We start from the raw sequence: 18,378 nt of genomic DNA on the forward strand, positions 1-18,378 counted from the left end.
TAAGTACTCTGAGGGTGGTCCCAAGCAAGCAAGTGCTCAGGCTCTCCACAGTGCAACCCACTTAGCATCATTCTGTAGTTTTGATTAACTTATGTAGAGCTCCCCTAGCTCTCTGTATTCCACAGTAAAATCTAGGACACATACATTAGCGATGCCTTTACCTACAGAGCGTAGACTATTGCACATGCGGAATATGGTGATCTAGATATGCTGTATAGAGGTAAGGGGGGCTTATTGTGGAGAGCTTGGGCACTTGGTGGATTGGGTTTCCAACTGAGCATTTGCAACCTCATTTGCAAAAAATCTAAAAATGTATTTTCTTTCAATAGGAAGAGTATATATGCTGGCAGAAAGGTATGTTTCAACTTATGTTTTACTATCCTACCGGTTGTGGTAATTGCTTTTGTGGCCATAAAGTTAAGTACAGGCACTCTTTAATGCCTAATGCAGAAAACCTTACAGTAGCAGTTGAGTTCATAGGCATAATTTATTTCTCATGTGTTCTGTATGAATTTGTAAAGGAAAAAAATAGCATCTCTATCAAATTGTAGACATGGAGGTACAGTATGTGCAATATTATAATTCCATACAAATCAGATGAGTAATATGGGCATGTTTTCATGTGCAATATTCAAATATTGCTTAGGAACTTATTTATTATTTAGTTATTTATATAGCACCATCATATTCCACAGCGGATTAAAGATGTTGTCATAGCTGCCTCCATTGGGGCTCACAATCTACATTCCCTATGTCTATGGAGTGTGGGAGGAAACCGGAGAACCCGGAGGAAACCCACGCAAATACGGGGAGAACATACAAACTCCTTGCCGATGTTGTCCTTGGTGGGATTTGAATCCAGGACTAGTGTTGAGCCTCCCCCGTAGTGTTCGGGTTTGGTTCGGTTCGTCGAACACCGGTATGTTCGCCGAACACCGGCATGTTCGTCGAACGGTTCATCGAACACCGTCGAACACCGTTAAAACCAATGTCAGGCAAGCAAAAACACATAGAAACACATAGAAAACACATAGAAAACACCTTCAAAGGTGTCCAAAAGCTGACAAACTGCTCAGAAGACACAAGTAACACATGGAAAAGTGACAAGTACATATAGTCATGCGAAAAGAAAAGAGGTGGAGGAGTAACAGGAGGTGGAGACACAGATATGGGCATGTCATGCCCTTCTAAAATCAAGAAAGGCTGGAGTAAAAATCTAAAATCAGCCTACCAACACCCAGACGTCGTGACAAGAAAATTAAAAAAAGAAATATCTTTAGGTATAATGGCGGTTCCATTCAGAACACTTTCCTTACAAGACGTAGTGGTATCCCCGTTGGGAGCCGTGCCAAAAATGGAACCCAATACATTCAGACTAATCCACCATTTGTCATATCCAAGGGGCAGGTCAGTAAACGACAACATCGACGCGGAACAAGTACAGTAGTATATACTGTACCTCCTTTGACAAGGCAATCAGGCAGGTCAAGAGGTTGGGAAGGGGCACCCTAATGGCCAAAACAGACATTGAGGGGGCGTTCCGGTTACTTACTACCTGTGCCTCTGAATAGTGTCCGCCTATTGGGCTGCTCCTGAAAGGAGCATACTATATAGATCGCTGTTTGCCCATGGGGTGCTCCATATCCTGCTCACTATTGGAGGCGTTTAGTTGCTTCCTCAAATGGGTCTTCATGGACGTTTCCAAGGGGGCACATATTATCCATTACCTCGATGACTTCTTATGCCTGGGCCCAAAAGATTCGCCACAGTGTGAATACACGCGGTAGTCCACCTGTGAGAAGCAGAGAGCTGGAGGGAAAGCCGAGGGGTTAGATGGAGAACGGAAGAAGGAAAGAGGGCGAGGGAGGTAAGGGAGTATGGTGGAAGACCGACCTGAGCTCCCCCACATTCCTGCTGGGCGGGGAACAGCCCTGGGAAGAAAAGCCACTTGCGCATCCCTTTGTGGTTATGGGCGCGAGCGGGCAGAGGGACTACGCTGGAGTGCGGAGCCGACACAGCCAGGCCGTTCCTGCCCGTACAACCTCCGTGTCGCCGGGTTTGTGCCTGAGCCACGGTGGACCCTGTCGGCCAGCCCCCCTCTCCCAATACTGGTGCCTGTCCACTGGTGGGTTAAGACCCCCTGCGGTGGAGGCGGGTCTAAGCTCTGTAATTTAATTTGGCTCTGTAATTTGAATGAGAACACTTTAAATCCTTTTACAAGGATCTATTGGAGGGCAAGTCTGGTGCCAGCAGCCGCGGTAATTCCAGCTCCAGTAGCGTCCACTAAAGCTGCTGTAGTTAAAAAACTTCTATAAGGATCGAGCTTGGCGGTCCGCCGCAAGGCATGCTACCGCCAGTCCCAGCCCCTTTGCCTTGGGGCGTCTCCCCGATGCTCTTGACTCAGTGTCCTGTGGGCACGAAGCGTTTCATTTGAAAAAATTAAGTGTCCAAAGCACAGGTGGAGTAGGTTGCTTTACAGCTGGGCTAATTCGCTGACTAGCAGACACTGCTTCAATGCCCAAAGTATTGCCTTGACTAGATGCAGTTAAAAATTTGTAATTAGATCTACACGCGGTGTAGCTTGCTTAACAGCTGGGCTACTCCGCTGACTAGCAGACACTGCTACTAGGCCCAAAGTATTGCCTGGACTAGATGCAGTTAAAAATTTCTAATTAGATCTACAGGCAGTGTAGCTTGCTTAACAGCTGGGCTACTCCGCTGGCTAGCAGACACTGCTACTAGGCCCAAAGTATTGCCTGGACTAGTTGCAGTTAAAAATTTGTAATTAGTTCTACAGGCGGTGTAGCTTGCTTAACAGCTGGGCTACTCCGCTGACTAGCAGACACTGCTACTAGGCCCAAAAAGATTTCCTGGGTTAGATGCAGTAAAAAATTAGAATTAGATACACAGGTGGTGTAGCTTGCAACTCAGATAGGCTACTTCAATGACTAACAGACTCTGCTAAAGGCCCAAAAGGATTGGCTGAGCTACATTTCGCCAAATGCTGTGAAAAAACACTTTCACAGCACTGGCACAGACCTGCCTGGCAAAAAGTGCTAAGAACTGCTGTCACCTAGCCCTCAAAACGGCTGCAATTAGAACTAGTCTCTACTCCCTAAACCTATCTCTCTATTTAACTGGAAATTCGCTCGCAATTCATACAGTTATACTGTATAGCGCCCACAGCAGCAGCAGTGCCATCTAACACTCAGCTGCAGCAGTGAGAAAGTGGTAGCAACCGGGAAAATGGCTGGGTCTTATAGGGCAAGGACATGTGGCATACACTGCCAATGACACATGCCCTTGCTTGTGTGAAAAAAAAGCACTTCGCTGCGTGTGTGCGCTGCTGATAGGCTGACAGACTGCATCGCCCCACTGTAAATGCGGTAAAGAAAAAAAAAATGGAGATCTTCATTATTCCTGCAGAGATCCATCCCCTGCCCCTCCCCCCGCCCACTCTACGCTGAAACTGTCTATTAACATTGATTAACAGTAATACTGTGAAAAAATCCAGTTACGCTTTTGGTGCACGAACAGTTATCGAACATAACCTCGAACAGCCGAATATTTTACAAATGGTTCGAGTTCGTCGAACGACTCGAATACCGCCCAAAACAGCTCGAGTTTGAGATAGGCGAACAGTTCGAGTCGATAACCGCTCATCTCTATCCAGGACCCTGGCACTACAAGGATACTATGTTAGCCACTGAGCCACAGTGTTATGTTTACATATCTGAGTCTTTTGGGTTCTATGTGTTAAAAGTCATGATAAAGACATGCTTCACGCCGCTTTATTGATGGCCTAACAACAATACTTAGTTGTTTTTAAAATATAAAAAACCCATAAGCACAGAAAAAAAAGAAAAATCTAATACGTTGCTGTAAAATACTTCAGATAATGGAAACCTCCATTATAAAATGCATAGACAATACAAGAGCTGGCTATTGTTCTCTGGATACTATTTTTATTAAGAAATATCTACCCTTATTAGTCATATTTTGTCGCTGCTTGTTTTTGACAAGAACAAATTTATTTCCATTTGTGAAATTTAATAAAAGTCAGACGCTGCATATTTTCCAGTGACAATTACTGCTGTTCCTTATCCTTGAAGCTTTTAAAGTGGTGTGTAACATTAGCCTATCTAGCCTAGTGAAAATGTCTTTACAGATTAGTGTAATGTTAATACCGCTGGCTCTCTGCTTTTGACCTGAAGTGGAATATATTGCACTGCAGAAGCAGATGGAATCAGAGTTTTATTAGGAAGCAAAGATTGGTTGGCTGCCTGCCAGAGATTGCTCTGTGCTGGGGGATGTGTGGGATAAAGAAAGAAGCATTTAACCTTTTATATACCTTTATTCCATGTACAAGCAATGAACCCAGCAGGGTGACAATGTTATCGACTATATTTTTACTTCTCGTAAAGAAAGACTGCAGTATTCTGCGGTTAAGGAATATTCAATACAAAAGCTTATTTTTGTTTTGTTGCATGCAACATAAAATGATGATGAAACATTTAATATCTATCTAAATATAATATTTCCATTAATTTAATAGGGATCTACTTTTCAGCGTGGTGAGAGTACAGTACATTATTCATTACTGTTTTACAATGCTGTGCACATGGTGGCACAATTACAAATAAACCTATTGGGATGGGTAAAAAAAGGCATTATTCTTTTGAGCTTATTCCTATCTTAAAATGTCTCTAAGGCCAGGCGAACTATATTGGAAGCCATTTTTTTAACCTACCAGTAATTGAAATTGTAATTTTTTTTGTAAATGAGTTTGATTTTAAGGCAATTTTTCAAACATTTTAATGTCCAGAAAGATATGAAAGAAAACAACACACTTTCGAGTCATTACGATTGCTCTAATTTATTTTTGTCTCATCTCACAGGCTTCAGTCTATCTACAGTTTTAGGATCTGATCCAAAAGCATTAGTCTAAGATCCCACAAAAAGCATTTGGTGCGTTTTTGATGTTGTAGATTTTTTACAGAATTTTTGCCTCAATTTGCTAAATTAGGATACTTGCGTTTTTCATTGTGATTTTCAGTGCATGTGTTTTTTTTGCAAATTCTTCAGCTTCTGAGTGGGAGATCAGAAGCAGGCAGCTGATGAATTCCTTTTTTTCACTTTCATTGCTGTTATTTTGTACCAGAAGCTCTAAGATTAGGGTCAAGACCAAAATGTGACCACATTGTCAATTTTAAATATTTTCAGAAAAAAAAAGATCCACAACATCAGAGAACATCCATGGCGTTTTTTTCTATTGCAGTATGCTTTTTTTAAAAACTATACACTTTGATAGCAGTTTGTCCCAAAGAAATAAGTATGATCATTTAACCGATTTTGCTATTGGCTGTTGTTCTAAAAATATTACAGATGTTAGTTTGCTTAAATTGCTTCTACAGAGCCCAGAGATTTACAATATATGTCAGCACGAACTTATAGGAAATTTACCCCTAAGTGAAACGCAGAACATGATTGTGAATGAGTAAAACAAAATTCTACATCAACAATCTATTGTAGTACATAGCATACATAGCATACATAAATTAGCAAATGTAAACTACTGGATCATAACAACCAGTCTTTTTCATTTTCAAGCAAACCTGGCAGTTGATACATGCTACTCGAATCACAGGCAGCATGTATCAGACACTGGCTGTATTATCTCAGGCCCAGGTATGTTTGACTCTGAAACACAGCAGAAGAACATACCTTAAAGCCACTTGAGATTAGTCAGATAGGAAGGTTCCCTGCGTTTTCTTCCTGCCCGCTGCACTAGATTGACAGGTCTCTCCCTACATGGATGTAAAGGACGGCTCAGTCACAGATGGCTTTAACCTGGCTGAGATAATACAGCCAGTGTCTGAAACATGCTGCCCGTGAGGCAGGCAGCATGAATTAGCTGTCAGGTTCACTTTAATTGTAATGCGAAATCAAATTCTGAAACAAGTTTTTTTTTGGCCATTTGCTTCTCTTTATGGATTCTTCTAGTTTATATTCAGTTCTTTGTCTATTGTAATAAATTTTGTTAATTTTATTGTTAGTAGACTGCACTGCCATTCATAATATTTCATTTTAGCAATTAATACAGAATAGTAATGATATTATTGGTTGTGTTTAGAATAAATGTATTATCATTGAATAGTCTGAATATTAAATTATTGTGGTTTATAGTATAACAGTTGTAGATGTAGATACAGAAAGTGAAAGTGAAAGTAACAGAGCATTTAATATGACACTGAAAGGGATTTAGGTATGTACATTATTTATGACTAAAAAAAGATAAGATGACAACACTCTAATCTTTAGAGGAATTGTGACTAAATCTGTTTTTATTAGGGTGTATCAGTCTTTGGACAACAAATCCACATCCTTAGAACACTTTTCTACTCTTCCTACATTGCAAAAACCCTGTCAGGGTATGTGCACTTGATGTCTTTTTTAGGCCATCAAACTCACCGAGTTTTTTAACAGTACGTTTCAGGAAGCATCTGCCATTTTTTTTCCCTAAAGGGTCTTTGTTAACATTTTTTTGTCATTTCCTGAACACTTTTTCAATGTTTTTGACCACTGGCAGTTTTTTTTGAGCATTTTATCAGTCTTTTTTGTAGTGTCTTTTTTATTGCCATTTTTTGGATGTAATTTTTTACCTCTATTCAATGATAAAGAATCTTCTAGTGTTTTTTCAAGCAAAAACACTTTCCAAATGCTCAAAAAGACGCTCAAGTGTCTTCTAGGCATCTTTTGAGCTTTCCCATTGACTTGTATTGTAAAGTATAGAGTGTCTTCAGAGTAGAAAATGCCAGATGGTCTGATCACTTCTTTTAACTGATTGAAGTCTTTGGAATCCTGAAGCAGTTAAAAGACGCTCAAAAGGCCTGAACATATGAACAGCAAGTCATTTTTTATATAAAAATGCACATGTTCATTTTTTTAAGCACTTTCTGGGTGCTTTTTCAGGAGGGTTTTCAGAGAAGACCCCCTCCTGAAAAAGACATTGTGTGCACAAACCCATCAATCTTACAAAAATCCATTCTTTCTTCGATAAAAAATTAAACTGTAAAGACTAAATAAGAGTTCTTGAAAATGCTAGTTTATTATATACTTTGTGTTGGATTATAATGAATATGTCAGAAGAAGCAAAAAAATGCAGATGCAATGGAAGGCTGGGTTCTGACAGTACTTCCACAAAACAAAGATTATAAAGCCTCATATGCACATAGCCCATACTAATGCAAATTGTCTCTTCAGAGAGGAAGAGGGCTAGAACTCTAGTGCCACCTATAGGAAGTAGCAATCCTATAAGTCAATATCAACTCTCTAACAAGCCTTTTCACATGACTTAGGATAAAAGCCAAAACCAAAATCTCAATTTGCAGCCACTGTGTTTCAGGGTACTGCCCCTCTTCAGTGCAAAGTGTGAGATCTGGTTTGGCTGGATGAGGGCAGTCTGACCGTGATCCAAGGGGTAATGTTTCTCCTTGAGGAGAGTAACATGTCAAGCCTGACATGCCAAGGTGAGGAGACTTTTAAGCCACAATGCTCCTCTGGGAAATATGCAAATTGTCTCTTCAGAGAGGAAGAACCTATTAGCAATCATAAAAGTCAATGTCGACTCTCTAACGAGCCTTGTCACATTACTTAAGATAATAGTCAAAACCAAAATCTCAATTTGCAGATGGGTACTGCCCCTCCCTCATTAGTGCAAAGTGTGAGATGTCACACAATTACACCTTGGATCCTGGTCATGAGCCTCTCACACAACCAAACGAGATCTCACACTTTGCACTGACAAGGGGCAGTACCCTGAAACACAGTGTTTACAATTTGAGATTTTGGTTTTGGCTATTATCCTAGTGCCTATAGGTGGCACTAGAGTTCTAGTCCTCTTCCTCTCTGAAAATACAATTTGCATATTTCGCAGAGGAGCATTGCGGCTTAAAAGTCTCCTCACCGTGTCATGTCATGCTTGACATGTCACTCACCACAAAGAGAAATGTCCCCCCTTGGATCTTAGCCTGTCCTAAGGCACATGCATTACTTTTGCAATATGTGACATGGACACTCCAGTTGTTGCTGTATCATGCTTCTATATGGAACCAGTTGATGAGGTTGTTTGCTTAGTAGCAATGCTGAAACATGGCATAATTTTTTTATTATGATCTGATCAGCAGTCATGTGCCTCTAACAGCCGCGCCTTGATCCGAGATCCACCCATGGCTTTTAATCAGTTAAATGCCGCTGTCAATCACTAACAGCAGTATTTAACACATGTCACCGGAAAACGCGTCACAAGTCCTGCTCATCGACGCCCCTGTCTCGTGACAGGGTCGCTGATGGGTTGTCATGACAGCCGGGGCTCTGCTCGCAGCCGGCGTTCATAGGAGGTCTTTATTTCTGCTACACATAGCAGTGCTAATCTAAAATTTTTATGTCAAATACTTGAAATCTTCACTTTCCTCTTGCATCCTTTTTACAAAGTTTTTCATTAGTCCTAGTTTGATGTATAGCGGAGGGAGTAAAATTTATTAGAATCAACCAATGGTTCATTTTGTACATTTTGTGTACCAGGCTGAAGTATTTCTCATCCCAGATATTCAAAAAACATCACAGAAAAGAAACAGGCCTTACCAGCACCAGGTCAGATTAACAAAGTGCTTTGGTAATCTGACCTGGTGTTGGTAAGGCCTGTTTCTTTTCTGTGATGTTTTTTCAATTTATGTCCTTGTGTGAGCCTCTTCCCAGATATTGCCAACCTATTATTCGCTTCCATACATTTAATGCATTACAATTCTCCACGATCGACACTTGTAAAATAAAAACTAGAGCTAATTCTCAGTTTTATCTATCATTTTCATTTTTAGTAGCATAAAATCTATATGAATTAGCTACTTTTGTTCAATTCAATTTTGCTGTTGAACAGTGTTATTGGCTGCAGCAGTCATGTGTTGTAGATGGGATATTACCTTTGTAACTCCTTAAAGAAAAAACACTAGGGGGCATCAGGGGGGTGGGGGTTTCAATAAGTAGGTAAAATCCCATTTTGTTAGTTAAAAGCCTTGCCTACCTTTCCTTCAATTCTTTCTAAAAATGGCTGCCCCTTTAACAAGGTTAGTGTTAATGTAAAATGACAATGGCACATTCTAGTTTTACAGTATTTTACAGAATCAAAACAAAAAATTACTATTCTTCCATCACGTCTAAATTTGTGTTGGAAATTAAATTAAAGTTTAAATTTCATAAAAGTTTAAACATTTTACTTATCAGTCTTTTTCCAAACTAAAAAAAATACTCTAAATGCGCAAATCAAAAAACAAAATACCAACCGGGATGCAAAACTAAAACAGATTTAGCAGAAAAGTAGGAGTTAGGAAAAGGGACAGATATGAGCCAGGAACATCTCTGGAGTTTTTCTGAACTAGCATAATCCAACTCCAATTATTCTCTAGGGAGGAAACAATTGCAGGCAAGCTTGTGACAACCGCCAAATTCCGGCTTGGAATTGTTGTGAAAAGTGTCAATGTCACAATTTTTCTTTGTCATATAGCTTTAATCTTAGGAAATAATTAAAGGCTAATCTGTTAATATAAAAGTACTCAGTTTGCTTACCGCTTTATAAAAGAATTTGATATGATAATTGTTTACACAACAAATTAGCCTGAAGTTATATTCTGCCAATACTAGAGATGCGCCATTTAATCAAGTAGAATTGTACTCAAAAGGAAAAAACATCCTTATATTGCACTTTTTTGCAATTTCACCGCACTTGAAATTTTACCCCGCTTCCCAGTGCATTAAATGATAAAATGAATGATGTAATTTAAAAGTACAACTAGTCCCACATAAAGCAAGCCCTCATACGGCTATGTGGATGAAAAAATAAAAAAGTTATGGCTCTTGGAAGAATGGGAGGAAAAAGCAAAAACAAAAACAAAAAGAAATACCTCAAGGTCGTGAAGGGGCTAATATACTCTCCTTCTATTTTGAACTTAAACTGAAGAGAGCTATAAGCCTTAAATTATTTGAAGAAACAGAACAAAGAGTATTATATTCAAGTAACCAAAAGACAATTAACTAATTTTATTATTTACAGCTAATTAGAAAGATGCTCCAGAGAGATATCAGGGAAAACATCAGACCTTTCTATGACAAATTGTAGAGAAAGGAGAGGTTTCTAAAAAAAAAGCATCAGAAAAATTGTATCGATGCCATCCATCACTCCATCAGCTGGTACTTCATCCCCAAAGTGTACAAGAATATCCACACCCCTCACGGACGCCAACATAATGGTGAGAATAGATTTTTCATTGACATAAACACTTTTTAAATATGTGAATTGGCTTTTGTGCCCTTTGATAAATGACAAACTGTCTTACGTAAGAGACACAGGCCATTTCTTGAGCACTTTGAAGGACTTTGTCTGGAACCAGATTTCCATGTGGCCTCCATTGACATAGAAAGTCTTTGTACCAGGATTCCTCATGATAGGTGTATCCATGCGGTCCAACACCTAATGTCCAATACAAGTGCAAAAATAGTTAATTGACCTTATTAGTGGAACATTAAGCTTCATACATAAAATGCATTTAAATTCATTTGTTTTTGGCTGCTTGTGGAAATAGATATATTACAGAAAAAGGTAATCCCTTCATTAAACTCATTTGTTTTTTCGTTTTTTTTTTTGGAAGGAATTTTCTTGATATGCTCTGGTAAGGAGTCCCAATTTAATCAATTTGGTAATTATTTAAATAATTTTAATAATATGAGCATGTAATTTACTAGCAAGTTCTGTGACAATAGTATAGAATTTCCAGATGTTTAAATTATTAAAATTAATAACATAATCATTACTAAAAATGTCTGAATACCTACAGCAACTAATTCCTTTCTGCATTTCCAAAGTGCACATCCCGTAACATAAAAAAATCCATTCCATATAGTCAGTTTTTTGCAAATATGGCATAAAAATAATATCCATTTAAAGTCTGCCAGTTGTGTGACCTATTTACACTTGGTCTCTGTCCAACACCATACTATAAGGCCACTGCATAAAACCGTGGTCATCAGACGTGATCCAATATTACTGCGGTAATAATCCTGACATTTTTGGGAGCATGCCAAATATTATACTAATTTAAAAGTCTGCCAGTTGTGTGTTGTTCAAACCTATTCACACTTGGTCGCTGACCAATACCATACTATAAGGCCACTGCCTAAAACCGCGGTCATCAGACTTGATCCGATATTACTGCAGCAATAATCCTTACATTTTTGGGAACATGACAAATATTATACTTCATTTAAAATGGACAAGGCTCGTGGCAAGGGACTGGGAAGTGGATGTGATGGTGATGGTGCACGCAGAGGCCAAGGTCGTGGGCAAGCTGAAATTGTGCCTGCTGAGGGAGCACAACCAGCACCCACATCATGTTGCCCTACCTTCCTGTTCCACTTTGTAGGGGGCTGCGGAACACCACTATTGAAGCCAGAGAAGTGTGAAAAGGATGTTGGCTGGATAGCAGATAATGCTTCCAGTCAGTTTGCCACCGCAACTACCACCCTGTTTTCCACACGGTCAAGTCTCAGTAGCCGTGAGTCTGGACCACATATTTCTCCTTCCTCCAACCATGCCGAGTGCCCAGAGACAAGTGATCCCACACTTGGACACTCCGAAGAGCTGTTTGCTTTTGATTTATAGATTTGGGCCTATTGCCCGGCCCACTTCAAGCTGGGCAAGAGGAGATCGCATGTAGCGATGCCCAAATATTTGAGCAGCCACGGTCACATGAAGGAGATGGTGGGAAAGTGCAATTTCTGTAGCAAGAGGTGGATGATGATGATGAAACACAATTGCCAGCAAGTCTGGAGGAGGCCCAGGGTGCAGACATGGAAGACGAGGTGTTGAACTCTGAAGTCACTGACCCAACCAGGCAAGGTGACGTGCATAGTGAGGACAGCAGCACAGAGGGGGAGAGAGGTGTAATACCACTACAGGCAGGAACAAGCAGTGGGGTGGTCAAGGACACAAGGCGGGCAACTATTCTCCAGAAGACCCAAACAAGGGAAGTTTCCTGATCAGCTGTTAGGTCTTCGCGAGTCTGGCTCTTTTTTGAAGACTGTCCAGATAACCCCAAAATGGCCATTTGCAACATCTGCCATGCCAGCATCAGCAGGGGCTGCAAAACTACCTGCCTGAACCACCACCAGCATGCTTAGGCACATGACAGCAAAGAACCCGACTAGTTGGGCCAAACGCCCGGGTCCAGAAACAGTGTCTGCAGATGACACCACTTCCTATTGCACTGTTGTGTGTGTATGCCAATCACCTGAACATGGTGCAGGCGAAGATACTTCCCGCCCTCCGCCTGTGATTGCACACTTGTAACCACCACCATCATCAACCACGTCAACGTCCTTTTCCCAGTGTAGAATCCAATTGTCCCTACCCCAGTCCTTTGAATGCAAGTGCAAATACACAGCCAATGCCCCACAGGCCACAATACTAAATTGACACATTTCTCGAATGCTTGCACTTGAAATATTGCCTTTTAGGCTCACGGAGACAAAATCTATCTGCAACCTCATAGCGGCGGCCGTCCCTCGGTACTTGGTCCCCAGCCACCACTATATCTCCCGGTGTGCCATCCTCGCCTTACACAGGCACGTGTCCCAGAACATTAGCCATGCCCTCAACAATGCAGTTACTGGGAAGGTCCACCTAACCACAGACATGGGGACAAGTGCTTGTGGCCAGGGATGGTACATCTCGCTGATGGCACACTGCGTTAATATAGTGGAAGCCAGGACCCTGTCGGACCCTGGGATGGAATACGCCCTCCTGACACCGAGGATTGTGGGCCCTGGGTCAATCAGGGTTGCCTCTACATTCTACAGCTCCTGCACCTCCTCCTCCTCTTCACCCTCAATCTCCAAAATGACCACATCAGTCGGAATCTGGAAGCACTGCAGCACTGCCTCGGCCAAGCGTCAACAGGCTGTGATGAATCTAATGTACTTTGGTGACAAACCGCACACAGCTGCAGAGTTGTTGATAGCTATAACAGAGCAGACAGATCTGTGGCTGTCACCACTAAACCTACAGCCAAGCATGGTTATGTGTGACAATGACTGGAATCTGGTGTTGGCTGTGAGGCGTGGCACCCTGGCATGTGTACTATGCCTGGCCCATGTGCTCAACCTAGTGGTTCAGTGGTTTCTTAAAGCCTAGCCGGATTTGCTTGAGCTGCTTGTGAAAGTACGCCGTGTGTGTGTCTATTTCAAAAAGTCACCTACAGCTTCCTGTGCCCTCGCAGTGCCTCAGCAAAATTTGCATCTTCCAGCTCACCAACTACGCTACAGCTCACCACTAGTGATGAGCAAGCACTAAAATGCTTGGGTACTCTTTGTTCAAGTCGAACAAATTGGAATGCTTGAGTGCTCGATCCGAGCAATGAGGCCAATGTAAGTCTATGGGAAAATCGAGTATTTTTCCAGTGGCCCCCCGGAGGTCTGCAGAGGGCCTAAAAATTGCCCAAATCGATGGGAGCAGTGCTTAAATGACATGGGAACAGTATGGGGAAGATCCCTGGAAGTATCTCTGACTCCCAGGTCACTGCTGTCAACAATGTTGTCAGAGTATTACGCCACTTTTATGGACTAACAATAAAACATACAAAAACAAAACCAAAATGGATTTTCCTGGAAAAATGTTAAGGAACATCCTTTCCAGGGTAATGACTTGTATATAATGCAAAATAAATATACAAAAGCAAAAATGCTCCTCCACACCTTGGGCTTTGTTCACACATAGCGTTTTTGATGTGTTTTTGCACTTTTGCATTGCTTTCAACCATTAAAAATACATTTACCAGTAAATGTCATTTTAACATTTTACTACCTTATCTTCCCATGTGGTGTGAGAGACATGATCAGAGACATCCATACTGTGCTGAAAAGACTTGGGAACAGCATGGGGAAGACCCATGGAAGCATCTCTGACTCCCAGGTCACTGCCTAAAACTGTGGTCATCAGACGTTATCCTATATTACTGCTGTAATAATACAGACACTTTTGGCAATGTGACAAATATCAAACTCCATTTAAAATGGGCAAGGTGTGTGGCAAGGGACGGGGAAGTGAATGTTATGGTTATGATGATAGTGCACGCAGAGGCCGTGGGCAAGATGAAACTGTGCCTGCTGTGGGAGCACAACAAACACCCACATCTTGTCGAACTACCTTCCTGTCCCAATTTCTAGGGGACCACGGAACACCACTATTGAAGCCAGAGAAATGTGAAAAGGATGTTGATTGGATAGCAGATAATGCTTCCAGTCAGTTTGCCACCACCACCACCCTGTCTTCCACAATGTCTAGTCTCAGTAGTCGTGAGTCTGGGCCACATTATTATTATTACTTTAGCGTTATTTATTCCATGGCGCTTTACATGTGAAAAAGGGGTATACATCACAAAAACTATTACAATAATCTTGAACAAAAATGTGACAGTGGCTGGTACAGGAGAGAAGAGGACCCTGCCTGTGAGGGCTCACAGTCTACAAGAGATGGGTGAGGATACAGTAGGTTAGGATACAGCTGGTCGTGCAGCGATATGGTGGAGCGAGGGTTACTGCAGGTTGTGCGATTCTCAGAAGAGGTGGGTCTTCAGGTGCCTTTTGAAGGTTTCAACTGTAGGTGAGAGTCGGAAATGTTGGGGTAGAGAGTTCCAGGGAAGGGGGGTCAATGGGAGAAGTCTTGTATGTGATTGAGGGAAGAGGAGATCAGAAGGGAGTAGAGAAGGAAATCTTGTGAGGATCGGAGGTTAAGTGCAGGTAAGTATCGGGAGACTAGGTCACAGATGTATGGATGAGACAGATTGTGGATGGCTTTGCATGCCAAGGTTTGGGTTTTGAAATGAAATCTCTGGACAATGGGGAGCCAGTGAAGGGATCTTATAGATTGCAATCTCATAGATTGCTGGAGTCAGTCCACAGTAAAAAAGCAGCCATAGAGTGTCCAGGAACCTTCCCACAGACTTTTCTTAGCCAGGGCTGCTTCTTGGCAGGGTTGGATGGGGCCCACCAGGCAAGCGAAGACTCCTCTGGTGGGCCCTGGCTTCTCCTTCAAGAGAGTTCATAGTGAAAACCTTGCAGGTTGTGGTGATTCTAGAGGCCACCATCTCCTTCTTGCTGCTGGTACTTTTCTGTGGGAATAAGTTTTGTTCCAACCAGCCTGGAATATTTCCAGTGAACTATGGCACAAGGTTATGGTATTAGCAGTGCCCCCAGTACCAGTAGCAAAGCCATCCACAATTTCCTTCTCAGGAATTTTATTTGGTAGACTGAGTGGCTGCCCAAATACATTAGTTTCTCACAAAGGAGCTGAAGATACTGAGTGGCAGTAGGTGCACGTTTCTCCAGCATGTTAGATATCAGAAGGGTAACAGAGAGGGCAGCACAGTGGCTCAGTGGTTAGCATTGAAGCCTTGCAGCGCTGGGGTCCTGGGTTCAAATCCCACCAAGGATAACATCTGCAAGGATTTTATATGTTCTCCCTTTGTTTGCTTGGGTTTCCCCCTCAGTAAAAAAGCAGCCATAGAGTGTCTTGGAACCTTCACACAGACTTTTCATATCCAGGGCTGCTTCTCGGCAGAGTTGAATGGGCCCACCAGAGAATCCTCCGGTGGTCCCTGGCTTCTCCATCAGTAGAGTTCATAGCACAAACTTTGCAGCAGCTATGGGGCTCTTGAGAGGGGGAGAAAGGTGGACAATCAGAATCAAATCCTCTGTTGGGCCCAATGTTCTTAAATCTGACACTGCTTCTCGGTGAGAGTTGTATTTCATCACAACCATATCCCTTTTACTCAGTGAAAAGACTGGCATAGAGGGAAACCGTATCTACTCCAGCTGTTATTTCTCCCAGGAAGTCCTGTAATGCAGCCTGATGCAAAAGCAATGTCAGCCAGTCCAACAGCAGCTCACACTTCTCAGTGGTGCTTCCACACACAAAGATATTTCTTTGCACCTTGAATTTCATACCACAGAGTTGGGTAATGGCCTGATTTGCAATGCGGTTTGATAAATAACATGAATAAGCAAGTCTAATGCACAGTTAAAAAGCAGTCGTAGAGTGTCTGGGAGCCTTCACACAGACTTTTCTTAGCCAGGGCTGCTTCTCGGAGAGAGTTGTATTGCACCACAGAAATATTGATTAGGTTAGATGAAAGGACTGGCATACAGGGAAACCGTATCTACTCTGGGTGTCATTTCTCTGCCACCAGGTTCTAGCCATTGCCACACACGACCATGCTTGGCTGTATGTTCAGCGATGAGAGCCACAGATCAGCCTGCTGTGTTACAGCTTTCAACAACTATGCAGCAGTGTGCAGTTTGTCACCTAAGCATTAAACATAATATCTTCAGCACAGCCTGTTGCCGCTTGGACAAGGCAGTGCTGCAGTGTTTCAAGCTTGTGACTGATGTGGTCATTTCGGAGATGGAGGAGGAGGTGCAGGAGCTGAACAATGTGATTACATTGAGGTTACAATGGCGATTCTCTTTTTAATATTAAAGAAAGATCCTACTGTTTTTTTTTTTCTTTTTTACGTTATTTTTTAAGATAAATGCATTCACCGTGAAATGTCATTTTAACATTTTACAACCTTATCTGGCCATGTGGTGTGTGACACATCATCAGACACATTCAGTTTCATTTATGATGAAGGGACTCTGAAAGTCATAAAGCCTATTTTATAGGGCCATCAGGCGGCCCTTACTATTCTTAAAGGGGCAGCAGTCGTCCCTCGCTATTGTTAAAGAGCCATCAGCCGGCTATGCTTTGTTGTACCCATTATTAACAGGTGGGTCTCCTATACTGTTATTGTGTATGCAGTGACTGCAAGGGCTGCCAAAAATTTGGATGCCACCCAATACCCCTTTGAAGAGACATAGAGGAGGGTCTCAGTAAAAAAAAATTCCCATTATAAAGGAGCGGGTCTCCTACAGTGGTAATGCCCATGCTGTGACTGCAAGAGCTGCCAAAAATTGGGAAAAACCCCACTAACAATTTAAAGACTAGTGATGAGCGAGCGTGCTCACCACTGCTCGGTACTCGCCCGAGCATCTCACTGCTCGAGATGCTCGGCGCTTGCCGAGTATTTCCGGGGTTGCTCGGCGGGAGCTCGAGTCTCCTCCCTGCATGTTTGGCGCTCTTTACAGAGCAAATGAACATGCAGGGATTGCCTGCCACTCACTGTAATGCCGTAGCCATGTTGGTTGTGGCATTACAGCGATTGTCTGGCCGCATAGCGTCATCGGGTCTATATCAGACCTGGCGCCGCCATGCTCATCACAGTCATTCCGGAATCAGACAATCTAGGGAGAGATGCTGCTGCGTCAGGGAGAGATTTGCTTGTGTGTTAGGTAGTGTAGGGAGAAAAACCGTACATTACACATATCCATCTTAACAAACAGTCCTTTTGAGGACTAACTAATCCATCTGCAGAGATATCAGGCAGGCAGTGTAAATAGGCAGGCAGGGTATATAGCAGACTGCAGTGCACATAGCACAAGAGGCTCCATTCCAATTCTGCCTTCTGCTGCTGTTAGATATTTCTATACAAAGGCCCAGGTCTCAGGGGCCAGGAATACTTTTCCTTGGTTCTTAATCCTCATTATTTGCTTAAAAAGCAATCCAGAGAACACCGTTTTCTGCGCCATTTGCTTATTGGCACTGCAGAATACAGCCAGGTCCTTTCCATATTATAGCGCTAGAAAACCAGCTATTTAAAACTGTGTTTTCTCCGTCAAACCGATCACATATACTTTGTAAGAAAATACTGCCATTTCTGGCCTCCATTTTAAATTTCCTTTAGTGTGTCAGTGATGCAATTCACAACAGTTTGCTGTTCAAACTACTTAGCTACAGGCCAGGTATTTAAAACTGTGTTTTCTCCGACACACGGATCACATATAAGTTTGCTCCAAACTCAGTTATTTGTAGTGAGTGTGGAAGATACTGTCCTCCATTTAAAATGGGCAAGGAATGTGGCAAGGGACGGGGAATTGGATGTGATGGTAATGGTGCATGCAGAGGCCGAAGAAAAGGCCGTGGGCAAGCTGAAATTGCGCCACAACAAACACCCACATCAACTAATAGTTCACTAAGTACCCTATATTTAATATGCAACTTTGCTTTACATTTATATATAATGATGGTAGGGTATGAGATATATATTTTTTGTCTTTTGTAGGTTTTGCTTCTTTTTGCTAGTGTGAACATGCTCCAATTTCTTGCATGTGTACCATCTTAGACCTCAGTTCACATTGCTTGGTTTTTTGTCTTGTTTGCATTCTGTGCAAATTAAG

The sequence above is a fragment of the Phyllobates terribilis genome, unplaced genomic scaffold (genome assembly GCF_046119375.1).
Source record: "Phyllobates terribilis strain yellow unplaced genomic scaffold, ASM4611937v1 Scaffold_1__5_contigs__length_1240528914, whole genome shotgun sequence".
Classification (NCBI taxonomy): Eukaryota; Metazoa; Chordata; class Amphibia; order Anura; family Dendrobatidae; genus Phyllobates; species Phyllobates terribilis.